At 42.9% G+C, this 27,012-nt stretch overlaps 1 long non-coding RNA gene across 1 annotated transcript; it reads right to left on the reverse strand.

The window, feature by feature from the left end:
• Positions 1–5,999: 5,999 nt before the first annotated feature.
• On the reverse strand, positions 6,000–26,392 carry LOC138685032 (uncharacterized). Its single transcript, XR_011324263.1, has 2 exons — positions 26,286–26,392; positions 6,000–10,458 (listed from the first exon to the last, which is right to left on the reverse strand). It is a non-coding gene; the product is annotated as an uncharacterized lncRNA (long non-coding RNA).
• Between the last annotated feature and the right edge of the window lie 620 nt (positions 26,393–27,012).

Below are 27,012 nucleotides of genomic sequence, written 5' to 3' on the forward strand. Positions count from 1 at the left end.
GAACCCTTAGCCTCTATGGGAAAAGACAGTTACATGGAAATTAGCTCTCAAACCTAATCCTCTGCTTATCACGCTTATCTAGAGCTGGCTAGGCATCCTTCCCTGGACCGTGATTAGTAGAAAACTCCCACATGGAGCAAAGCTTGGCCCTATAACTTATTAAACTTAGGAGAAGCCACGCAGACCCTTGAATTAAGGATTTTATTACTGTTGGGCTATTTCTAACACATCTTTTTCTTTCTTCCTGCTTCCAGAAACAGACTCTCAGGTACCTAATAAGAAGCTCACAATGCTGGTTTGTGAGGATGTTAATCCAAGTCTCTCTACCTAATTTATTGTTTACTGAAACTGTCTGCGTCTGCTGGCTAACAGTCAAATTTGAGCAAAATTTGGCCAATGAGTTCAATTACTGGATCATATAACCACCCACGTCCATAGACGACCTCACTTCATGCACATCACTTCATAGAAAACACACCTGAAAATATTTTAACGTCACTAATATACGCCAACAGACACCTTAGGTTGATCTTCTCTTGGCCTATCTGTATTTTACCCTGGGAAGTAGAATACTTTCTCCAAAGCTATGCACATCGCTACGTTTTTGGCAGTAACGGGGCTCTTAAGGACAGGGACTCAGGTAATATGGACAGGCTTGAAACTCTCTGTAAGTTCACCCTCAAGCATCAGTGACAACAAGTTCTTAGCCGTGCACCATGGGTACCCAAATTCCTAAAAGCACCAGGAGATGGACCTCTTTGAGACCCACCAGCCACAAATGCTCTGGTGCCAAAATAACCCTCCCCAGAGGGATAGGGTCTATGGGCGGTGGCCAGGGGTGGTTTGGTGACCCACGTCCACAACCCTCCAGGACATCTTTATCATGCCACTGACAAAGTCGTAGGCTCTCACCAAGCAGATAGCTTTTGACGTTTCCTTTCCGATATCATTTTTTCTCACGGTGGTCAGCACAGTCTCAGCGTTTACTTTATCTGAACTACTTTTTTGCTGCCGTAAGAATGGCTCACCAGAAACCAATTTTAGGTTTCCTGTATTATCCTCCAGACGTTGAGCACGAACCACGTCACCACTCGTACTTTTAACAGATGTGCTGTTGCTCAGTAGCTGCAGCACTCCCTTAGACTCAGTATTTCCTCTGTTGCCGTACTCGCTTATTCAGGCCATAAAGAGCAACTGTCTGACCAGCGGACATACATAACTCCGCTTCAAAGCATGGTTTTGTTTTGCTTTTCTATAGCGCTGTGCCATAATATTTTGTCACGCGAGGTCCCATGCCAACTACTTTTGGGAAATGCGGCACTGACCAGCATCGAGAGGAGCCTGTGCCTTAAAAAGGTACTTTGTGGATTCCTTTTTTGAGGCAATAAGTTCGTTCCTTTTACGGTGGAAGGAGAGGGAATCCCCAGGCCAAAACTTTGGATTCCTGACATAATCCTCCACCTACTCAACTGCAGTTGTGCCCCGGCACAAGCACGTTCCCACACGCTCCAAGGACGTTGCAGCTTCCCTGCGCCTACAGAGAGCGGCAGCGCCCGGAGAGTAGGAAAGGCAGAACCTACCACGACGGGGCTTTTTCCTTAGATGAAGAGAACCCTTTAGAAATAAGCTATGATCCTACCTTTTTCAGGTCACTTAGATAACGTAGCTGAGTCCAGCTGGGCTGAAAAAGTATTTGCACCATACGGATGTTGATACCACAGCTCAGCGTGCTTTAATATTTAATTACGCTAAGGTACTGTACAACCAAAATACCTTGGCTTAATTTAGGTTGCATCTGGAAAGATGTCATTTAAGATGCCAAGTGGTAGCTTTCTGATTTTTTTCCTTCTCTCTTCTCATAAATCTACAATTTCTACTCCTAAGTTTTAAAGCATATAAAAATTCAACTTTTTTTTTTTAGATAGAAAGATAATATTGTAATCAAAGGATTGCCTTTTGGACTGCATAGTCCTTGGTTTTCTATACTTGAGGCAAAACATTAGATACAAATCTATCTGAAGGCTCTTTAATAAGAAAGATGGCAAGTAAATTCTGGTTTAATATAAAAGCCAATTCAACTATTAATCATGATTACAGATAATTCCCAATGTGGCATGATATCATTTAATTTCCAAAAAACCAGAGGAAGTGACAGCACACAGTTTTTTGAAACCATGCCATGTAATAATATCATGCAAAGAAAGCCTTTATAACCTATTCTGTGCATAGGTCATAAATTACCAATCAGACGCGTAGATCCCATTTAATATTTTAAAGTCTCGTTTTATATATTCTTTTTCCTTGTTCATGCTTTGTCTTAACAAATACACTTGGCCATAATGAAAATAAACCTGCTGAAGTCTCTGTGGCCTGAGACAAGCTATAACACATTTCTGCACCACGGGGTGGGCTCATGGGATACCTACTGAGAAAATGCATCCCCTCTGCGCATGCCCAGACTATTAAAATGAATTGACATGTTAATGCTGACAGGAAAAGAGCACAAGAGAGCTTGCTAAATTACTGCTCAGTCAGGCACTAGGAATTCCTGAGTGGCTAACTCCTGAGCAAAACCTGCAGCAAGGAGACGAGGGGGAAAAAAAAGAGAGGAAGAAAGGAGAAGGGGGGGCGAAAAAAGAAGAAAAAAAAAAGGAGAAGTGGGTGAAAAAAGAAACTTTATTGTCAAATGCAACAAAACAAACAAACACTAAGGGGTTGTCATGTTAGTAATGTACCTACTCATAAATCATATGGATTTTAATCATACCTGCCACCTCAGCCTGCTTCTCCCCTGAGAAATTGTTTTCTTTTTGCTCCCTCCTTCACTCGCTTTCAATTATCTGGAAGCTGTTTCTCGTGTTTATTTATTTATCTAAAGTTCACATACAGTATGCATGCACAAATTTCCTCTGGGGGACTGAGACTAGGCAGATCATACAAGGATGCGGTGGAGCGTAGCAGCTAACAGCTCAGATGAATGTACTCAGTCTCAGAAAACCTGCTTTGGACCACGGTGACAAGAGAAGGGGAGGACAGAAAGTAATTAGTGTGTGTACAATGATGGATTATGGCTTAATATTCAGGCATTTCACCTTTTGACTGTTATAGGTAGGCCCACAAGATGACAAACAAAGTCCACATTCTTGCCAATGAGGAAAAAAAAAAAAAAAAGAAGAAAAGGGAGAAAAAAAAAAAACAGCAAGGTTTTCGCTCTTTTAGCCATGTCCTCTGTTCGGTGAGTAAATTGCCATTAGTTGTTTCAGTTGCATTTCAGACCTTTTACAGTTCAGAAAACACCATATATATGCATATACACATCTATGAGAAACCTGAAGGACAGCTGCTTGGCAAATTTCTGACAAGCTGGCATAATATTGTTTTTATGTCTCACAGCTTCTATATGTAACTTTAGTACTAAAGAGCAACTCACTCTCTCAAATTTTGAGGAGTGAACTGCCAGTGACCTTTTCTCAGCTCTGGGAGGTGAATGTGTAGCACAGATCCATCATGACATGAAGATCTTATAGACAACTTAAAAAAAAAAAAAAAGCCATCATTTTTGTAAGCCAGTTTGAAGGAAAATAGACGAGGAGAGTTCAGTAAGGAGTTACGACTACAGGTTAAACAGAGTTTTAACTCCAAATATGAGTTTACAGCAGGTTTTGAACTGAAGCTCTGTGTGTGTGTATTAGGTCTACGGCAGCTTTTTTAGGGACGTTTGAATCTATAGTTGCTATGCAGGGTATTGCTCAATTAAAGGAACATCTAGACAGCTCTCCGGTTTGGAACACTTGTAGAAATTAAATGGATCACATGCAGCTTGACATTTTGCAAAATAAAAGAATAATTGGGGCACCGTATTGTTTTTGCCTTTTAAAGAGAAGATTCAAATTCACCCTGTGAAGCTTAGCTGGAACCAGGATTTGGAATCTGGGTCCAGATTTCTTCCCCCCACTGTTTTCTCAAAAAACTAATGATGCTACGGTTAACTCTTTCACCACCATGCACTTCTCATTGGACATTTGATGGACACCTAGCCTGATATTTTGAAGTACTGAGAACTTATTTAGTCAAATTTGTATGAGGGGAAATAGTTATCTGGTACGGCAGACTTTTCAGTTCAAAATCTTCCTCTGAAGGCCATGACCTGGTTATGAGCCAAGTCCTGTGCTTCATGTTCTTTGAATAGAGACTCTCTGGAGGAGTTCAGCTACCTGCCAAGGTGAGGTGGAGGGTGAGGGAGGGTTTCTCAGAACCCCTAGCCTCCCCTCCAAAAGCCAAGGAGCCCACAGACTTTCACACCGTCTCTATTCCTGTGCAAACCCTGCCAAAATCAAACGGACCGAAACCTTGACATCAAGGGCTTTCTGGTCTCCTGTGGGGCTCCAGTCCTTTCACGTAAAGCAAGTGCATGCCATGGTCAGAGCAGGTCATTCGTCAGATGAGGAGCCACAAACGCTTATGTATGTGCCATCTTTTAAAACATTTTACCTTCCCCATTAAATGTTGTCGCATAAGCTAAAAATTAGCCGTGAAGCTATACTTTTACTCCCATTTACTACAGCTGAGCCTGAGACAAAACCCCAGATGTTCCCAACCTAAGTTCAAAAGCCATCTTGAATCACTGTTTTCCAGAAAGATGTTTCAAAAGAGATCCAAGGAGATGTCCCTTGTCCTGATTTCATGGACACTGCCAGATGTTGCAGTGCCACTGAGGGACCTTCAGTCCGACCCACCATCGACCTTTAAGTCCAACTCAGGACAGCTTATCCCTGTGTGAAGGGGTTCGTATGCTCCATAAGGTCCACTGAAGACTCCAAAACCCAAAGAAAACGTCCCAAAGACACAATGCTCTGTGAGTAATAGTGCCACAGTAGCATTATTACCTGACCTGGATCATACTCACGGCTTGGCAAAGAGCCCTTTTCCTTCTGTCTCTCTTGAGTTACCTGAGCCAGCGCATATCACAGGTGGATTCCTGTGATCACAACTTGTTTTTGACAAACCGTGCGCACTTTCTGCCTGCAGCTTCTTCCACCTGAAGATCAAAGCCCTGAATTGCGTACAGTTCACTCCTCTGAAATGCCAGCTTCCTTGGTGTAAATGACATATTGCACATTTGGTATAACTTTCATTCCATTTTGTACTTTAATTTGCAATCTCGGATATCAAAGAAAGCCAAACTGACAAAAGCCAGCTTGTAAACCCATTCAAGTGGAGTTTTCAATGGTTTACATAAATCAACCCATAATCCACTTTATTTAAATCTCTGAGTGTATAAAAGGCTGTGGTTTGTCAGAGTAAGATAAAATGCATATATTAATGAGAATATAGAAGAGTATCATGAAACAACATTAAACAGTACACAGCAGTAGGACATAAACAGACTTACGTCTCTGCTAGTTGCCATCAGTCGTAGTGAACCCTCTTGGTCTAGCTGTCCACCGCAGGGGCGGATAGTTGGTCTGAAGGACTTATTTCAGCACAGCAAAGAAGCAGTGTTAAGGAACTTACCTCCATAGGAGAGGTGTTTCTCCAAGCTGGTGATTATTTTTCTATATGGTCTTCTACCAGTTAGTGCTCCAAACTGGGAATATTGTTATTTTTTTGACTGTTTTGTCCTCAGGGATCTATAAGGGATTGTGAGTTATCAGTCACCCAAATCTTTGCGAAAGGATCATCTCTAGCAAATAGTCCAGGTAAACAGCCTGGCATCGCTAGCAATAAAATTATACTGTATGGGACTTTTAAGAGTGAAATGGATCTAGATACAATAAAAATACCTTACCCTCGGTTTCATGTTACTCAGATGGCAGGAATTAGTGTCAAAGTTTTGACAGACCTTAAATTAAAACAAACAAACAAACAGACAAACAAAACAAACAACAAAAAAATCAAACAAAATCCCTAAGCTCTTTAGTTAGCTTCAGTTTCTCCCAACCTTGCAGTAATGTGAGTTTTCCTTATGCGGCTGGGGGGAAAAATGAAGAGTTACCATGGAAATTGCCACAAATCTTTTTATTTCAGCCTCCTCCAAGCTACAGAGCACATTTATGAAGACACACATAGAATCCACTCGTCATTAAAGCTAGTGATGAGAACTTAGGCAGCAATATAACTATGATGTTTTCCCAAGTTTTACAGCATATTTCACAATAATTTGCTCTGCTCTCGTTCTCATTACAAAGGCAATATTAGGATGATAATGACTTACATGCTCTGTCATACTATACTACTCTGACCTTTTCAGTATGCTGCCTTTTGAAAGCTTGACAAGGCCACCTCTTCTGCACACGTTAACATGGCAGAAAACTGGGACCAGAGAAAGGGAAGGAAGGAGAAGGGGATGACAGCAATAGACACTCTGCCAAAGTCTTTTAAGCTTTAAATACCCGTGCTCTAACTCATCTCTTTTTTTTGGTGGGTATTTAAACAGATTTCCTGTCTTTCCTCCAGCACTTTGTGTCCCTGGAATTGCACCGGTCATCCAGCACAATGACTTCTCCGCACTAGGTGCATTACAAAGCGAGAGGTCTACACCCACGCTCTGCTGCTTGGATATCAGTTTGGCCCTCTGAATTATTCATCAGCTCAGGAACAAAGTCAGAATTTGGTCCCAGATGACCAGACGTCTCTTTTCTCAGCGTGTACGACTTTTTCCTTTTTTTTTTAATGTGTATTGTAGACACTAGGCCTGTCCCCTTAGACACACGCAGCATTTACTTTTGTGGGATAGGAAATTTTCTTCAGCTGCACTCCCCGCTTTAAATTCCCCCATGAATGATCAGGAGACCAAAGGAAGCTCCAAGTCGTGGAGCTGGTGCACAACCTGCTGCACAAGCGTGGAGTCACAGCGGGATATGCTCGCATCAAGTGCGTTCCTCCTACTCCCTCACTTGCTGGACCTTAAAGAGTGAGAGGAAGGTCCAAAAGAGAGCCATTGCCAACTCTCCTTCCCCTTGTGTACCTTTTTTCGGTCCTACAAGGCCACACCATTCCTTGGAACGAGCGCAGAAAAGGGTAGGAGCCTCTTAAACCATCGGAACAGGGGAACAGTTGCAGGGATGCTAAGATGTGCACAGCGGATGGGGCTCCTTGTCTCCTCGGCCGGTCACTCTCCATCCCAGCCTTCTGATGTGCAGTGCTGGAAGCAACCCAAAGAGGACCCAGGCTGGCACTGATCTCCGGTTTCAGTGATTCAAAGGGAGTTCTCAGCCTCCTTTTGCTTATCAGCGTTCGGCCTGACCTCCCCCAGACGCTCCCCTGATACTGCAATGCTCCCTACCTTCCTACAGCTGAGATGGGACTAAGAGGCTTTCAGCCTTTCACATCTCTATCTCACATCTGTCCTCTCCGATATTACTTGCAGGTGTGCTGAGAAGACCCACACACACTTAAGACCACCTTTTTTTTTTTTTTTCCCTTCCACTTCTCTGAAATAGGCTCCCCCGTACATTAAACCTGCAACATTATGCTCCTCCATTACGCCGCTTCAATAAGAAACAGCGCTTGCGCCGCTTTCCTCCGGGATCCTACCCCACTGCTAGGCGTGCGCTTTGCAAAATACCCTAATATGGTGACCGAAGAGTTAACGGTCTCCGAGCCTACTGCTTGAGGATTATTTAGCACACCAGGTGCCTGCTGCGCTCTCACTGGCGAGGAAAGCATGGGAACAGAGATGAATCATGGCTGCAGCTGCACGAGAGAGGGGTCTGGAAGCTGGTGAGGGAGCTGGTGAGACAATCGCGATCTCCCCGGGACCCTCTTTCTATTTACACAAATACGGAGCACGTGACGAGCAAACCCGAGTGGAGGACCCCCGGCCATCCCAGCACCCACCTTCTGATTGCACAGACTTGTATCGCTCAGCACCGAGGGTCTCGTCTTCCTCGCCACCGTCCTCGCAGCCTAATGATCATCAGATACGTGCCGATGCTTATCGCTGTCTTTTACACGTTGCTTGTAAAGCTGCTCTGCTCGAGTATGAAGACTTTCTGTGGCTGTAGGGAAGCATAACATTTTGCTACAGCTTTCAGTTCCTCTAATCTTCCCAAGAGTCAATACTTCCAGCCACCTAAAGGCTCCTATTGCTCATCTTCAGAGTCGTCTTCTCAAAGCACACCTTTCTCTTCCTTCATTGAATAGCTGGTTTGATTTGGGGGGGTTTTGGTGGTTTGAGTTTTTTCTAAACAAATACATAAGGACATAATTTGATGCCACAAATAACTCCTTTTTTGAATTTTCATTTTACACAAGAGTGCAAAAACAGGGGATGACCTGTCACGCATAGGAATGCAGAGGAGAGCCTCCCGTGGCACCAGGGAGAATAGCAAAAGGCACAGCGATGGCAAGGAGCCGGGTGTCTTTCTTAGCTACCAACCTCAGGCACGAGGAACTCGAGAGAGAAATGAGCCATCCCAGAACTGTCCCGGGGCAGTGAGACTTCACATTATCTTTTCATCGGGATATGCTATTTCAGAGTTAGGGAAAACCTATCCTCAGGTCCAATCCAGTATGGGTTTGTGTAATTCATAATGTAAATGACAAATAAATCTGTAGGGTTTCAGTCAACTTGTCAAAGAAAATACATTTTTGTTGAAGAAAGTATTAAAGGGGAACCGATATGGAAAACACATTGTGCTACTCGCAGGGAGGGAAGTTTTTGACCCATCTGAGCACTTTTCCTGTGCTTAACTGCATCCGAGAAATCCATAGTGATAACTCCTCTCTCTCTATAAAAGTTTGTTCTGAATGAGATAAATATGTTTTCTCTGATACACCACCTCCTTTGTCTCACAGAGGCTAAATATGTTACATACAGTGAAGACAATGCACATCTCTCGCAACAAGTGGTCTCGTAAAAAGGCATCTCTACCTACAGCTCCTTTACCCTGGAGGTAATAAAAACGATTTCATGTCAGTGCATCAGGTATGTGGGAGGGAAACGATAACAAACACTTCACCTCCTCTTTTTTCTGTTCCTTCCCTGACTTATGAAACAAACAGAAATTAATAATAAAAAATAATAAAAAAAACCCACAAAGCAAACACAAAACCCACTTACTCCACTCCAGAGGCTGAAAGAGCAGAAATAAGATGGCGGTGTGACGGCACAAGTCCTCTGGGACCACCAGTCCATGCAAAGGACTATATGTGCTCTTCCCAAGTGTGGCTGAATGACATTTGTAGACACCCTTCTTTTCCATATTTGATACCTCAGAAAAGAGTTACTGCCTCCCCAGTAACCCCCCAATGGGTGCTGTTGTATCACCAGTTGGTTTCCCCATTCAGCAGAAGTGAGGTCCTCCCTACAGCACGCTGGTCCAGCCGCTGCTGCGAATGAGGCAAGCATTCATGGTCCATCCTAAAATGATCCCTAAGTGCCTCTTACTACCACGTATCCCATATCCAACTCTTTCCCTTCGCTGTTCTCTGCTTCATGAGTTTCTTTTCACTTTCCTCAGTGTTTACTGTACTTTGAATAGTTATGTGGCTACCATCCATAGGAGAACCATGGGAACTGGCAGGCAATGAATGACTGGCGTGCAAAAGGGGGTTTTGGTGGTGTTTTTTTCCCCTTCTTCTTCTACTTCTCCTTCTTGAAAACAACCTTGGCCAGCCATCAGATGAAAAAAAGCTATTCTTCTGCCAACTCCTGCCCAGTGCCAGTGTCAGGCTATTTAAAGCTCTCTAAGAAGTGGTTTGGAGGAAGGTAGCATCAAAACAGCATAGCGAGCTGCATCTTTTCCCTCCGTATCAAAAAAATCAGAAGGTGCCGAGCCCTCTTTTCTACCCAGACCTGACTTAAGTTAAACATCCGAGCCCCTGACATAAATGTACACTGTAGGAATCCATAATAAGGTACCGCAGTTAAAACTAGCAACTGCATTTTCGATGCGAGAGCATAATCCTCATTGTTACTGGGGAGTCTGGATCTTGCCACAACAGAGGTTTTTTTGTTATATTACATGCCTACCAACCAAGTCCTTTTCTTTTATAGCTCCCTATGGTAGGGAAAGGAGAAAGAGTGGATTTAAGTTTCCAGGGAGCTGTCGGCCTTTGTAATAAGGTACATGGCTCACTGCTAGTTCACAAAGGGGGTTAGCACTAGAACCGCGGTGAACTATTCATCCTGCCAGCGAACTCAGGTGAACACGGCACTCGGAGCCAAATGGGAACGCTCAGCCCCATTCACCCGGTAGCTATATAATGTACCACAAGCTGAAAACTGTTCATTGAGCCAGCAGGAAATTCAGACGTTTAGCAAGCGCTGGAACCAGAGCTGCTGTGATGGATGGTAATATCCAGACCTCGGGAACTGTGTAGCGATGCCGGGCCGGGTGCAGGGCAGGCGGGCTGCCACGGCAAGGGAACGCATCGCTTTCGAGATCAGTGAGCGAGGCCAGGAGTCACGGGAGAACGGGCTGAGGTGTTCCTCCTCTCCTCCTCCCTGGGAAACTGCAAGCAAGAAGAGATGAATTTGATTTATTTCCCATTGTCAGCTACAGGGAAAGGAAGAAAACTAAGAGCAGAATACACAAGCAAAACAAAAGGCTTAACTCTAGGAGGAAAAATGCCTATTCCCAGGAGAGAAATGCGATACTCCCCAGCTTGCCCACTATCAGCACTCTGAGACCCACACCCAGCTGCTCTGCATTCTTCGGTTTCATCACTCAAATCTGAATTACAGGAAAGCCTGAACGCTGGCCGTGCTGCTCCTGCTGCTCTTCTGGTGCTGCCCGTCAAAGCGATGCTCAGCCATCGCCAGAGCGATGCGACCTTAGGCGGTCAGCACCTACCACGGCAGCAGCCGGCAGAGAGGCACTGACACCTGGCAGGGCTACCAACAGAAGTGCAAAACCCAGGGGTCTCAGAGCACGCAACGCAAAATTTCATTTCTTGTCAGGTGAAATTGTGTCAAAAAATGGCCAAGCGGGAAGTTTTTGCATTTTTCCCCTGCGGAGCCATTGGGTGCGGGTGGAGAGCAGACCCATCAGCAGCTCTCTGATCCGCCCCAGGAGCCCCGAAGGAACAGGGAGGAGAAATTGGCCCGTCCACTGAAGCCCATTAAAACCCTTGATGTTGAGGTCCCTCCAGTCACTCTTGATGCCTCTGTTTCATTTGCTTGCTCGGAATGGATCATTAAAAATATACAGCTTATATATATAGCAGTAGTTCACAAGAAATATGGCATCCTGGCCTGTATTTAAATAATGTTTGTCATTTGATGAAAACAAATAACTTATTAATTGGAGAAACTGAGGCGCAGTTACGTTACATGGAAACGGATGAAACACTGGCTATCCATAGAGAGAATTTGGTAGAAGGTGGTGATATTTCCAGTTTCTGCTCAAATACACTCTACCCCAACCACACCCTGCCCAAAGCCACCGCGTCGCTCAGCGCTATTAACGCAGGCACGAGCTCTAAGCGCCGGAGCAAGTGCTGTTCGTAAAAGCACAGCAAGCCAAAGCTCCATCTGAACTTTCTCCCCACCTGCCGATCTCAAGGTTTTTCCCCCAGGACTGCGAAAAGCATCGCCGTAGCTTCAGCATCACCTCCTTGGTGACTTGGCACGGCCACCTCTACCTTCCCAGAGACCCCGTGCCCGCTGAGAGGAACGGCGATTGCCCCGGCTGCCGCTGCCTCTCATCGCCACTTGACCTTCTCGCCTCTTTGCTACTGCGGTTGTCCCTCTGCTGCCAGCACTGAATGAAAAGGGTAGAGCAAAGAAATCAGAGAGCGACCCAGAGCTGGCAGGGAACGGAGGGGAGACGTGGTTCCGATTCCAGCTCCGAGCCTTGGCTGTGGAGAGGGATTTACATAATAATTAACTCCGGTATTCTTGGACAACTCACTTTCTGTGTAACAACTGCAGATGATTCCCCCGTACACCCTTAAAAATCTGTCTAGCTAACGAATCCAAAAATCAAACACCTGTGTGTCAGCACGAACAGCTGTACACTTGCCACTGCTCCTCTATCTGCAGAAGATGCCACATGCCAGTTGCTTTACTTAGAGCGTGTGGGGAGGCCAATCCATTAGAGAGAGAACACAGCATAATTAAGAAGCAACATGCTTTCTTGTTCCTGTTGCCCTATTTCTTTTTTTTTTTCTCCCTCCCCCTACTTACTTTGTTTAAACAACTCCATCAACTTTATTATGCTGATCTTCAGGCTTGCAGGGCTAGTGAACTTGGGAGGCAGGGTCTGTTTTCCCAAGTTCTCACAGCACTCATCAGCTGGCGTGTTAGGGTAGAGAAGCTTCCAGTTGAACTACATTTTTGTCTTTTTTCCCTTCCTTTTTTTTTTTTTCTTTCCCTGAGAAATATCCTCAATAAGAAAAATCTTCTTGGAATAAATAACGGGAGACGCAAAGAGTGCAGAATCCAAACACGCGCATTCCACACACTGTACGATGGCAACAAATGATTACATCCACCCCGAAACATCCACAGACAGTCATGTTTGTTTTCATTGCATTCCAGATATCAGTTGCAATCACTCTATATATATTTCTTTCTCTCTCTTGCTTGTGTGTGTGCCTGTGTTCCCTTTATACACGGAACAGAAGAAACATTTTGCTAAACCAGGCTTTATCTTCAAAACCTGTCCTCTGTGCAGCGCACACTGTGTATAAAAATGCAAGCTAAAAGGGGGATTTTAAAATCAAGCTAAACGTCTCGGGGTCCGTTTGGAGCCATAATGTGAATTTATCTTCCTATGAATAATTTGCACTAGTATTCCTAATTTGGCAAGCAAAGAGTGCAGAATAGCTTCACGAGCCGTAGTACCTTTGTGCTCTTAATCCTCTAGGGGCTACCTATACTTGTCTTTCTGTACATTGGATCACTGCTAGTGGAGGTCTGAAAAGCATCTCCAGCAATCTTTAATTCATGTGATTAAAAATTCAAAAGAAGCCCTTGTACCAGCTGTTAAACTATGTTAGTAAGCTGTAATTCAGAGTTCAAATCCCAGCAAATTGAAGGTTAGGTTAACAGGATCATTCAGTGGAACTGCATTATATCGTAGCAACTAGAACAGTAGGTGGACTGTTTTATACATGCTCATTTGCAGAAGATAAACTAAGGATGAGCAAACTCATAGCACTGCAAACCTTGCCTCGGATTTATTTCCCCCCTCTCTTTCTGTGGCAGGATTTTTTTTAGAGCCTGGCAGATGAAACCAACTGTGGGTTTTGTTTAATCTTTGCACAGATAGAAGCAGAATAAAATCAGCATGAAGTGTTTTGTTTAAGATTATCTGGAATCTGAGAAATGTGTTTTTCATCTCTGAGACTAATTAGTTTAAATATAACAAAGGTGAAATGAGTTTGATGGTCTTAAGTCTACTGTTCATTCTCCTTCAGTAAATAGAGAGAAAATATATGAGAAAAGAAATCCACCTTATTTAGCACAGTTTGATATGATTATTCTTTGCTCAGGCTGGTCCCAAGATAAACTTCCAGGAAGTCTGGAAGAATCAACCTTAAGTGCAAGTAAGGTTAAAAGTATTATGTATGATTACAACAATTATTTATTATTAGCACTACAATAGTCATTAGTCTTCAGCTGAGTGAAACACTATTGTGGAAAGCGCCGCATATAAAAGTGACAGTATTTGCTCTACAGTGCTTACAGCCTCTGCAGCTTTACAGAGCTTGCAGGGAGAAGGTGAGAAACAGGATGTAATATCATCTTTAGTTTGCAGATGGGGAATTATGGCACAAAGTGTCTTTCCCAAAACCACACAGGAAGCATGCAGAGCTAGAAGCTGAATCCTGATCTCCTGAAGGCTCTAACCAAAATACCATCCTTCCTGCCTATTGAAAGGCTCCCACTTATTATAAAATAGGCCGTAAAGCAGACCTGTAACGAGCCCCGACTCCGAAATTAGATGTGGTCCTATGTCTATGGTACCCGCAAAAAAAATTTAGCCCATTTAAAATATCCCGATAAAGTCTTTACTCTTGTGTTTCTGGTGACTTGGATCAGGTAGGTTTTGTGTGATAGAGGGAAACCGAAAAAGGAAAACAAGCTGGTGGGAAAGGATTGATAGCTTGCTCAAGACGGCAACAGAGGTAGGGGAAAATAGCCTGTTGGGGTTACCGGTAAGGCAGTATTGGGGGTGACGCTTCCCAATAAAAGGAGTTAGGAAAATCCTGTCTTTCAAATTCAGAAGAAAAGATGCCAAATGAGAAAAAGTTCTGAGGATGAGCAAGTCAGGGATTGTGGTAGAAGGAAACTTGAGCTGAAGAAACAGGTGAACAGAAGCTTGGTAGAAGAAAGGAGAGGAGTTTTAGGGCTACAGCCCGGCTGCCAAAGCACAGGAGTTTTTGCATAAGTAACGAAGGAATACAAATTAAAAGAGGACTTTGGAATTTTGCCTCCTCGTTGTTGGTAAGATACCAACTAGTGAAAGCCCCAACATACTTTGCATGCTGTCCTCCCAGTGATGCACTCACAGGTTTGAAGCCAGAAGACATCTGTTTATGCATCTTTTGGCTGTGATGCCTGCAAACTACTTTCATCGAGTAGCTCCTTCTCATATCACACCTGAAAAAGCATTTCTCCTGAAATAACTGAAAGTCCTAGCCATTCTTCCCAATTAAGGTTTTCAAGTAAACTTAAAAAAAAAAAATAAAAAATTGTTTGTGACTAGCACACGTTTGCCTGTATGTGAATGGTGTGTGGTTGGTTCCTACCATTAAAACACTCCATTGAGAAATCACTCCCACTGTGGGTCAGATGTCACGTCTATACACATGGCACTCCCAAAACACTTTTAATGCTACATCAAATAGAGTGTTTAAAAATAACTTTGTCTAACCAAGGACTGAGTAAAACTTGTGAAGGACTTGGCCTCGTAATTTAGAGTCATCATCATCAACAAGCTTTCACTTGGATAGCACCTTTCATTCAAAGATCTCAGAACACTTAATTTAATTAAGCCTTTCAACAATGCCATAATGCAGCCAAATGTTATAATAACTGCTTGTAGAGGTTTGAATCTGAGACAAAGAGAGGTTAAATGAGTCTCCCAAGGTCCCAGAACGAATTAATAACATCGCCAAGAAGAGGCTGCAAAGCCAGACCCGTAGCCCTCTCCTCCACCGCAAGCCACACTCCTTCCCCCCTCTCCCACCCCGACACACGGACACGGGTGGGTTTCTGTGCCCACCGGGCTGTGCTGGGGATGCTGCTGGACCTCTCCCAGCTTCCCAGGGAGGCTGGGAGCACTCTGTGTGAAAAACAAGCAGCGATTTCTCAGCAGGGTTAGCTGCACCCTGGGAAGGAAGGTGGTAATGGGAATGCCCTCCCCCCCCAAAAAACAAGATGAGAAAAGGTCTCCTGGTGATTTCCTCCACACCACCACTTCCTCTGGGTTACCTTGGGAAGTGGGATTGTTTGCTGTTTTCCCATGGCTAAGATCTGCAAGATCTTTTACAGTGCGTTTGTGGTCTATTTTATAATCCGTGTCATCCAAAAGGCTAACGCTGGGAGAGCACACAGTCACCTTAGCCCTGCATGGGGAATTGCTTCAGCCTGGAGGGAGGAACATCTTGTCCTCGTACCAGCACAATACGCTGTACTCTGACTTTTTCTAGGAGGTCCCTTGCATTCAAATACTGACTCGTCCTGATTCCCTTAGCCTGGGAGATCTGAGGAGCATACAGGCTGCAGTGGTATGGCTCCAGGCCATACAGCACACACTAAGCATTACCATATGTCACAGAGGCAGCTAGACAAAATCTTCCCTGAAATGCGAAGAGGAGTGCTGGATACATGAAAACTTTGCTAGTTTAAGACCAAACAGCAAAGCTTTTGTAAAACAAAATCGGTTTACTGCTGAGCATCAGCAGCTGCTTCCAAATTTACAAATACATTTACGTCCTACAGAACATAAATGAGAAGCAATTGATTTCGTAGCCGGCTGCCAAGACCTGAGATGGGGATTTGTTTTTTTCCAGGTGCTGCTGGAGGGTTTCAAGCTCCGCGACCCGCAGGTGGAGCGACCGCTGGAACACCGGGGGCTGCGGCTCTCATCCCGCTGCCGAAGCAGAGCTGGTTCTCATCAACATGACTTTCCTCAGGCTCTGCGGGAAGGATTTGGTCTTTATTACACCCAGGATTTCCCTGGCATGGAGGCCCTCCAAGATTAAATATTTGACCCTTTTGTTCTGGGGACTGGCACGGGGGAGGATGCGCTGGGACCAACTGCAGGAGATGCATCACGCGCGGGGTCTCCTCAGAAAGGCCATGTCGCATATTCTTCCAACTCTATAATCTCATGAACACAAATATTTAACGTCCAGCCCAGCCCCAGGTTTATAAAAGGCCATCTGTTAACTGCTTTCACTGGTTCCCAATTAAGTTATCTCCACGGTGGGATTGATGCCACTCACGACTGACATGATACCTTCAATTTGAGGATAAGATAGTTATTTGAACTAATTTCCTTGTGGTAAAGCCCTGTGTAATTGAACAGTGTTGAAAACAAGTAAGGTTGGGCAGAATTACAAACAAGGTCTGTGTTGCTGACGGTACCCATTTCTCTAGTACCTTCTAGCTAAAGCACAAGCTCCAGGAATCATATGATGCTTAAAACCATCGACTTTTGCTTTTAAAAACCAGCTCCTGGTCCTTATTATTGAGAAGTTGAAAATGTGAGGTTTCAGGCTGAAAAATAAAAAGACAAAGAACAATTCCAATTGTATTTTTGAAATCTAATTATTTTAAGCATGATTTTGGAATGTTGGGAGCTGAATGCAACAGTGTAAATTACGCACAAACTCCTACAAAAAGATAATCATGTGGGTTTAAATGACATTATAATGGCTTAAGCTTATTTATATTAATTAAGCACATTAAATATATGTGACTTAATACATAAAACAACCTTAAAATATAATAACTGTTTTCTCTTAAAGGTTAAATGGGCTCAATTCTTTGCATGTGTAAATGAGTGTCATTGCGTTACATTAATTGCTATCATCTTGCTTGCTCATGTTTCTTGAAAATGCAAGTCTGGGCACTTTTAGCATGCTAATTTAGCTTTACACTCCTTGCCATGAAAGATCTCAGTCACGACACGACCCACGCAGGTAGAGCAGAGCCTGCTGAGGGACCTTCAGTACACACACCACCTGGCTCAGCTTACAGGCTCAATGGAAGGCTCCGAGCTCTACAGATATTTTCCTCCAGCAACTGTTCATAGTCTTTACAGCACATAATGAAACTCGCATTTTGAAATTATTGTAATGAGTTGAAATCCGCGGTCCTAACTGGTGTCCACATAGCGTGGTTCTAGTTACGAGATAAACAATTGACTCCAGTATCAAGGAAACACCGGCTGAGATTTTACTAGACTCCCAACTATGTACGATAAACCCATCCCTCTGTTTGTTGCAACAGCTATGGTAAAATAAACTCCCAGCGCATGTTGTGTTGACCAAGCCGAGCTCTTTGTCTCGGCGCGTGGAAACGTGCCCCGCTCCCACCCACCGCCCAGCGGCCCCGCCGCCTCCACTTCGCACCCAGCCGCCGCGCGGACCTTGGCGAAAATACTGTCTCCGCTCCTACAGGTGTTACATTTTTCGCTCCCCCCAGTGACCAGTAACAGTGCTATTGGACTTAAAATAATATATCTAAAAACAATGTGCTGGCATCACTGAGAACATACATATAAGGCCACTGAGGTCCACACAGCAAGGATTGCACAATAACCCATTAAAATAAACATTTGCAACCACAGATAGCTGGACTGAAATCCCTGCTCTGATACAAATAACATCTGGACAACTTTTGTATGCATCTTCCAGCATAAAACACCCTTGAGAAAAAATAGAAGGCAAGCTAAAAGACAAAGGACCACTAAAGATTTTATTATGCTATGGGTGTGGTGCCATAAATTTGAGGGGATTCAGGCAAGAGTTGCCAAGCTTGAATTTAAACAGCATGTTGTTTTTAAAAGTTGTAACATTAGTGACGAACAAGTCAGTATTCTTACATAATTAATCCAGTGTGAAATAGAGTGACTGGAAGACATCCAGTGGTTTAAAAATAACTCAATCATTTATAAGATCCACAGTACTATAGGATTTAAGATTAAGGCACAGGAAGTGAAGGCATCTTGGTACAGAGCATGCTGTTTTAATTCCACAAAAGCTTTATGAATTCAGCTTAACCGAGCTCACTGTACAACAGCCCTGCGCCATGCAAAGCGAGGGAGGTTCCTCTCGAGTGGATCCCAGGTTTAATGACTGGGGTTTTGTGACTGTGATTTTTTTTTTTTTAATTTTATTTCTCTCTACCACGTAGAGCTGTCTCTAGCTGGAGAGGCCATGAAAGAGGCAAAAATGGGAGTGCTTTTTTCAAAATGGTAATACTTAACTGGAAAGACTGGGAGAAAGACAAAGATATGCGGGGAAGCTAATGAGTGTCTTCAGAAGGCATATAATCATGGTAGGAATTTGAATGGACTTCAACATCCAGTGTTATTCGTTAGTGGTGTTTCCAGCTGGCAATAAGCACAAGTGCAAACTGGAGACACAGCGTGAGTGGGGCTCAACGTAATGATAAAGAAAAACAGCCAAACAAAACCTTTATTCACTGGGCTGACCTGAAGTCGCCACTTACTTTTAGAAACCGAGGGCCCGATTATGCGAGTTATTCCGACGCAAATCTCCAGCAAAGCCGCCTGTGGAAGTAAGACGTCGTTATAGTCACTGTTCCTGCAAGCTGGAAGCAAGCAACAGGCGTAGAGATATTTGAGCCCTCCCCTTATGTGTCCAAAAATGAGGGGGAAGGTCCAGGCAAAGCTGTCTCTGGCTCTACTATTTTGCAGTTCCCAAGTGAAACGGGTGCACCTTACAGCACTTAATTTCGGTGCAAGCTCCCAGGCTGCATCCAGCTGTCCTGCCTGCGCTCGGCTCTCTGCAAGGTGGATATCTGGAGCAGCGTTTGGTGAATTGGAAAACTCTACAAATCTAATTCCAAAGGCAAACTGACACGCAGAGCGTTACATCCATGCCAAAGGTGAGGGATGTCTCCCTTGCAGCACGTATCGCCCTTTTGCCCAGCCCCGCTTGGAGAAGTGCTCAACACCGTGTGCTCGCTCTGAAATCACAGGAGGCACCAAAGCTTTGTTGGGATCAGGTCCCAAGCAAATTTCCGTGTCTGGAGCATCACAGGCCTGCCCAAAACCCCCAGTCTGCACAGGGATATCATGTTTCTTGCTGCACAGAAATTGGTGGGTGTCCAGAAGCAGCTAAACCCTTTATTTAAAACTAGTCTCCAGCAAGTTGCTGGTTTGGATGAAGATCCAAATTTGAACCACTTTTGACAAGTGATGGTGCTGAGCCAGATTTTGGGCCAACTCTCCTATATTTATGTCTAGCTACAGAACAGAAAACCTGTATCGCCTACGGCCACCAGCCTGGCACGACCACCACATGGTGCTTCCAGGTCTAGCTGGACATCTCGATGGTGTTTCATCATTCACTGCATCATCCCATTCTGTGAAAGCCCACCAGAACTAGGTTTGCCCCAAAGAATATGTGAATTCCTCATAAAGGGAAATAAAGAATAAATTAAATAGATAGAAGGTGACTCTTCGTGAGCTGTGCATTTCCTCTTTGCCTGGCTTGACATGCAGGATGAGAGCAAATACATCAAAATTGTAATCTTGAATGATCAAAATAAATCACATACAATTGATTTTGACTAATGTAAAACTAACTGAATACATTTCTGGAAACAGTACTTATGAATTAATAATAGTGATTAAGATGAATTAAACACACAGACTAAATTCTGCCCTACAACATGCTGACTTCCATGGAAACTGTGCGTGCATTTAGGGTCTGAGTCTAGCAAGTTAATTCTGAATTATTTTTATCTGTTGAATCAAAATAGTATGTTAAAAAGAATTTATGTGACTAAATAACATGCTATACTTACTATTGTTTATTGTTTATTTGAATATTATTTTCTTAAATTAACAGTGTATTTGCTTAACAATGCAAAAAGTGGCTTTGTAAAACGCATTATTACCGGACTACAGCAAGTCTTAACTAAACAAAAGTGCAAGAAGTGTGACTCAAACCAGTATTTTTATTTCAGTGGGTAAGGACAAATTCCAAGAATCATTAACCCTACTTCGTGTTTTTCACTTTTCCCCATTTACCTATAATGGGAAGTCTGATCCACAGGTTCTACCGCCACTCTGATAGTATCATGGCCCAAGTTTGACCCAGCAACATTATGACAATTTTTTTCCCTTGAAAAATTCACTTATATTTTTGTTATGTATTTCTCTTTCTATAAAACCTGTCCTTTTCATAAATATACATATTTATATGTACGCACATATTTTTACATGTGTAAGATGTATTTTATTTCTATGTGTATATACATACGTGTTTTCTCACATGTATTTGTCTACTTGTCTCTAACAGATTAATTCTTTACGACAAACTTCTTCTTGTACTAGAAACTGCGTGAAATTTAGAGGAAGGGAAATGGGGTAAACTGAAATGCACTGCATGGCATTTCCTATGAGGATTTACAGAGGTACATTTAAGAAAGAGAAAAGATTGATTCAAGCAAGTTCAAACCCATCAGGTGGATAAACGGTGTTTAAGATTGGGCATAAGAACAGAAAAAAGGAATAACTATGGATGCAGAAGTAAATACAAAATGAGCTGTGTTGCCATATGGGTTTCTTAAAGGTAGCACGTGTCAGGTTAACCTTTCTTTGCCTGGTATCAGTTCAGATTAATTCAGACGAGAACATCTGCAAAGAAGGACTTGTAGGTGAGCAAAGAAGAGGAGAGCCTGTGTTATCAGAGGAAATTAAAATAGCTAGGCATGCTCAGCCCAATAAAACGAAGGCTGAGATGCCATTTCTGTGTATAAATAAACCAAGGGGGTTAAAAGAAGCGGGGAGAAGATTTGCTACTAACACAAGTATGAATGGATATCATCTGGCAGCTAATGAGCTTCGGGAGAAGCTCGATGAAGGGACCTGACAGTGTGAGCTCCTCAGCAACCGTCCCGTGAGGGCACGGGGACGGGGGAAGGAAGAAAACAACAGCCCCAGAGGCCGTTTAAGATGGAGCTTGATCAATTCACATATGGGATTATGAGACGTGGGCCTGAAACCCAGCGCTCAGAGGGCCCCTGCCTGTCCCATGTTGCTAACAAAAAATAAAATAGTTTTTTTTAAAGGTACAGATCTGTACGTTTTTAACACCTAGGAAAAGAAAACAAAGCAAGAAAGTTTACTGAGTGATGAAATTAATATTTTCCTATCAGAATATTCCCCCCAAACATTTTGATTGCTATAAAAGATTTTTTGCAGTAGAAAACGCTCTCTTGCATTTGTTTCTAGAGGCTCAAGGCAGAAGCAGGCAGGATGTCTGGAAGGGACTTAGACATTTATGCCTCACTGCCACTGGTTGAGTTCCTCCAGAGAACCCAGGGCATGCTTGGGTTAGTCTTCATGTTTCTGGTGATTAAACAGCTCTCCATCTCACCTCTTGCTAAATCCTAATGACACAGAATACGGTGTCTCTCTGCTAGATGTTAGCAGGAAAACGCACTCTCTTCTCATCCACAGGCACCTGCCAAAAGGGAGGTCCCAGTCCTCCTTTGTGCCACAGACTGGACAAGGACAAGGTCTGGCTCATGGCAAGGGCGTTTGGGGCAGGCCCTGGAATAGTTTCTTGGAGACACCGACGGCTCTTCTACGTATGATCTGAAACAGCGGGTTGGGCAAATATCTGCTGCTACATACTCATAGTTGATCTTACCTTAGGCCAGCTGGATGTACCAGATGCTCTAATTAGTAGACCATATCAGAACTTTTCTGTTGAAATTGCTTTTCTAATAGAAAATATCCTTTCCAGGAAAAGGTTGTTGGGAAAACAGTAGTTGGTTTGAAGAGTTTTCTTTCTGTGTTAGTAAAATACAGCTTTCTGGTTAATTGGTTAAAAAGTTTTAATCAATTTCATTTTTATCAGTAACTTGTGAATTTCTAAAAAAAATGATTTTTTTGGAAATCCTTTTGTATGAAAAATGTTGTGGTTTTAAATTTTCATCCAAGAGTTGGATTAATTTCTTTTCTAAAAACAGAAAATATGTAATGGGAAGGGATTTCCACTTTCTAGCCAGCCGTGGCATTTAGTGGTATTATTATAATTAGTTATTTTCATTCCTTTTATGTAGAACCATTCATAAATACCCTAAATTGTAGCAAGGACTACACACAAGTTAGTTTTTACAGAATAGGGCAATCAAAAGCAGAGTCCTATTTTTTAAAAGAAAAAAAAAAAACAACATTGAAATGAAAACTTTGGTTTGGGATCAGAACTTGCACGCAAATACAACTACTGGACAGGCCAGAACATACTGAAAGTAAAGCTTTATAGTGAAATAACCAACCTGAAAATAATGAATTGTGTTTAAAGGTTCCCAACTTTTGGAAGTTGCTGTCAGGTAGCATAAAGCAATTTATACACTCAAAACTCGGCCCTTGCTCTTCAAGATGCTGAAGGTTCTCCAGTACAATCACTAGATAGTTACGAGCTGTATCTGACACAGGAGCTTGCTGCTAGTCAGTAGAGGCCAATGACAAATTAGAGAGAAACATCTGACAGCCTGATAAAATAATCTTCATTTTCAAGACTCTGATTTTGATTACTCCTTGGAAACATATAAGAAGAATAGAATTTACAATAGCCGTGACCTGGTCCTTGCAAGTAAACAGCACAAAGGAACTGCTTGGAAATGAAATTCTTAACACTGACCTGGAATTTAGATGCCATGGTTTGAAATTCCTATGTCAACAAGTAAAAGAAATCCAGCAGAAAGTTCCCAAATGCAAAAAGCACGACATATTCAGAATGAGAAACATCTGAAGGAAAGTGGCAACGGCTGGAGTTCAACAAAGCCACACGGCCTACACGTATGCTGTGGGTATCTCAGATGTTAATCCAAGTAGCTGCCGTGGGAGTCAGTGATAACCCGGGTGTTGATACTGCGTCTGTATCCCACTCAGCAGAACATCACTCCTACAGTGGTTTAATAGACAGTCTATGAAGCTAAACATACTAGTTATAGAACTGCATAGGCTGACAGCTGGCATGAACATGTATGTATATATATATTTTTTTATAATTTAATTTTCTGTGAGTCCACAGGGTAAATGGACTTTGACAAAATATGTCTGTTTTAAACTAAAAGAACAGCATTAAAGGGTTTGCTCAGGCTTGTAAAGGCAGGGTTTCTTTCCCATTACCTGTGTTCTTCTCAGCAGAGAAAGCATCCCCTTCCGCTCCTTTGCCAAAATTTCTAGGCCACAAACGCTATCTGCAGCATAATGAAATCCATCTGCTATCACCTGATGCATAGCAGCTCAGTTGGCAACCTAGGTCTTGCATTTACATAAAGATGAAATATTTCTTTTTCTGATCAAAGCAGCATACATCTACCATATCTCTGAATTAATATGACTTAGAAGATGGACACTCCGGTGTTGACGCTGGTTTTGGTGTAGAAATTATTCACTGCACCTAGCACATACCAGAGGCTAGCACTACCAGGGTTTGTGCCCAGCAAAGACGAGTTTGAGAAGCTTGTAGAAGACCAAACAGCTTTAGAGGACCAGCCAAATTTCTGGAGACACGGGTGAAAGGGAAAAGTAAAAATGACGATAGTCTGCGGGACACAGAGGAAAGATTTTTGTCAGATACTATATTGCTTCCAACATTTGCGGCAGGGAGACATGCCGCATGATTCAAGCTGTAGCATCCCCACACACATTTTAAAAGTTCTGCCCCTAACCTTTGTTAAAACCTGAATGAAGGAACAAGATTCAGTCCAATCATTTACAGATCATTAATGGGAAAAGTAATTATTTGCCTTTAGAGAAGATACCCACTAGAAAACGATGACATTATGCTCTCTTTAAAGGGATGCTGCGGCTTTTATAGATGCTCTTGGTACAATTCATTTCTGTGAACTGCGCGTGAGAAGGTTTTACCACTGTCATTACAGAAAAGTGCTATGGCTGGGCTGGGAACACCCGCCCTGGTGCCGCAGCATCTTTTGGGTTGCACCCCCTAAATGAAGCCAAAGAACAGCTGAAGTTAAGCTGAAATTTTGGTGGTGAGAAGGAATGATAGGATTGCTTCTGCCTGGCTGAAAGTGAAAATCTGAGAGCTCTGAGCGCTGAAGGTACACAAAGGGAAATGAACTTGGCCTGCGAATTGGGCCCTGGGGTTTGCAGTTCAATCCAGCCACCGGGACTGCATCAAAAATTTCAACAATGTGGTAGACCTACTTCTTGTCCTGTGCAATCCAATGCTCTGTTTCTCTGAAATAATGCAAAAGCCCTGGGTTTGTGTATTATCTAACTGCAGGCTATAAAATTACATATTTGGCTCATATTTTAAAATTGCCCAGGAGAGCCATGCTACTCTTTCTAAAAGTGATAACATTTTTTTAAACATAATTGCATTATTATATTTTAACTTACTCATCTTTAATAATCAGAATAGGTTTTCTTCACCTCCGACACTGACATTTTTTACACTCTCAGTTTTCACTAATACTAAAGTCTAGACTAGCTCAACACAGCTGAGATGAAATATTTCATGCGATATCTGCTTTTTGGCAGCCATTGGATTTGTGTACCCATCAAAACTGCGTCTTCTGAGAACAGAAAGAATTAAGAAAAAGTCATTTATGCAGTTAATTCTGTAACTATCGATTTCAGTGTAAACCCCTTCCTCTTTATCAGATTAATTTTGTTCTTCCCATGCCCCATAGAAAAAACTTGTGCCCAGAGAAAAGCTGCTATGAAAGGGATACAAATGAATCTACTTAGATAATTGTAATTCCAGTCAGACACTGGCACCGTGTAGTTCATGTTTTATCATAAGGGACCAATTTCTGAGATTTAGCCATCAGTCTAAAGAGTGCAATGCAGAATTTTGCCCCCAACAGTGCAAAGAAGGCAAAGTTGACTCCAGTCAAGGAGACCATACCTGGGACTTTACTCAAGACCTTAGAGTAAGTGGGGGTTTTTGCACTATGAGAATAACAGCATCCGCATCAGCCTCATGGTGCTAGTGTTCAACATGTATTTACGTATTAAACGAGGACCTCTCGTCCCTTCGGTCCATCATCGGTGGGTTTGGAGAGGTAACCAAGACGGCGGCCCTGCAATCCTGAACGCTGCATTACAAATGCCTGCCTTGTAGTTGAGAAGTAACATCAAATAAAAACCTCACCCAGTTTCATGTATTTTGTAGTGGAATCACAGCAGAAGGATTTCCCCCTCCTCTTTTTTCTAATCAAAGACTGATTAATTAATTCTCATTATCTCCATCTCTGTCACAAAGATAGCATGGTGACACTGTCAGAAAGCTGCTGTAATTTGCCTCAGGCATGGCTGTAATTTGGTGGTGGTTGAAGTGATCGCTCGCTATTTTAGTAGGTCTCATCACCCCCGTGCCCGCAGAAAAACGCTCACAGGCAAGAGCCGTGTACACCAGTAGGATGGAAATAGGTGGTAAAACCAACATGAGCCTCGCTCTGTGCAACCTTCAAACGAGCCGAGCTCCAGAGAATAAATCACAGCCTCAGATATTTCCACAATAGCACCAAAGGCAGCTTCAGACCAAGTCGGGACAGAAACCAGCCGGAAAAAAAACCCCAAAAAGCCCTTTTCCACAGCAAAATGTACTCAGGGAAAACTTCTATGCGGCAGCTGTTATCAGGGCAGAGGGAAGAGTGACTAAAAACCCCTCTCCTAGCAGACTTGCAGAGCAGCAGCCGGCTAAAAGCGACCACATCAGGAAACAGCCCTCACCACAGCTTCATCAGGGTGAGCTGAGACACCACCATGAACGTGGGAGACCAGTAGGACCGATCGTTACTGGCAGCGCGCAATACAAACTGAAAGCATCCATAGACAATTGAAACCACATTGCATCAATCCCCCTCAAATCACAAGGTTAATGCGGATCCAGCTTTCAACTCAGTGAGCTACATAAACCAGACGAGGTACAGCGAACAATGGCTCACGCGGGTGTCCCAGTTTCCACCAACAATGTTAGCCACATTGGTGGTGACTCAATTTGTTTCCATCATTTGCTTTTTAGAGTCGCCTCTGGCAGCTTTAATTTTTATGCTCCTTTCCAAATGAACATTATCCAACTGCAGCAAGATGAGTTGGCACCCAGCAAAAAGCAGGCGAAGCTCCGTTTTCAGATCGTACCTAATGATTCCAGGTTTGAGGGTTGCTCCTCTTCCCCTTGACCCCCCTGGCTCAGTTTCAGAGTACAGCTCATAGCATGGCATCATCCTGTAACGCTCTTCTGTAAAGCAAAAAGGAGTCAGCAATAGCCATATATAACATTCAAAAAACTTTAGTTAAAAATGGGTATTTACCCTACGTATACGTGTACCTCCCTTTTATATAAAGCTGGACTACCTCGTCTTTACTGCAGAAGCAGCAAAGTACTCAGAAGAAATAACATCAATATACATCTGACCTCAGTGAAAAAAAAAATCTTTCTCAGTATAACATACCGTAACTTGAAGTTTGCTCTCCCAGCATTATTTGTTTAATAGAAATATTTTCCGTACCACCTGGTTCTGGCAGAAAGTCAGAATTTGCATTTATATGAGGTAGTTTATCAAATATAACATACAGAAGTCTGTTAAGTACACATTGCATTTTGTTTGTGAGAAAATCTGTTTGTATTTAATGTAGTTTTTAAATTAACCTTAATGAAAGCTTCTGAAAATTGTTGTTCTAAGCATTTGAAATATGCAACAAGAACTAGTGGAAGACATAAACATGTTTTCCATTATATGTTATCAGATAGTCCAAAATTACTACAAAAAGAATGTGGGACTATGTTAAATTAGAAAGATAAGCAAGCATTTAGTTAAAAGGCAAAGGTCTTTAGAAGAGTAAAGCATCTGACAGTTAACCCCAA

This window comes from Haliaeetus albicilla, chromosome 4, assembly GCF_947461875.1.
Source record: "Haliaeetus albicilla chromosome 4, bHalAlb1.1, whole genome shotgun sequence".
NCBI lineage: Eukaryota > Metazoa > Chordata > Aves > Accipitriformes > Accipitridae > Haliaeetus > Haliaeetus albicilla.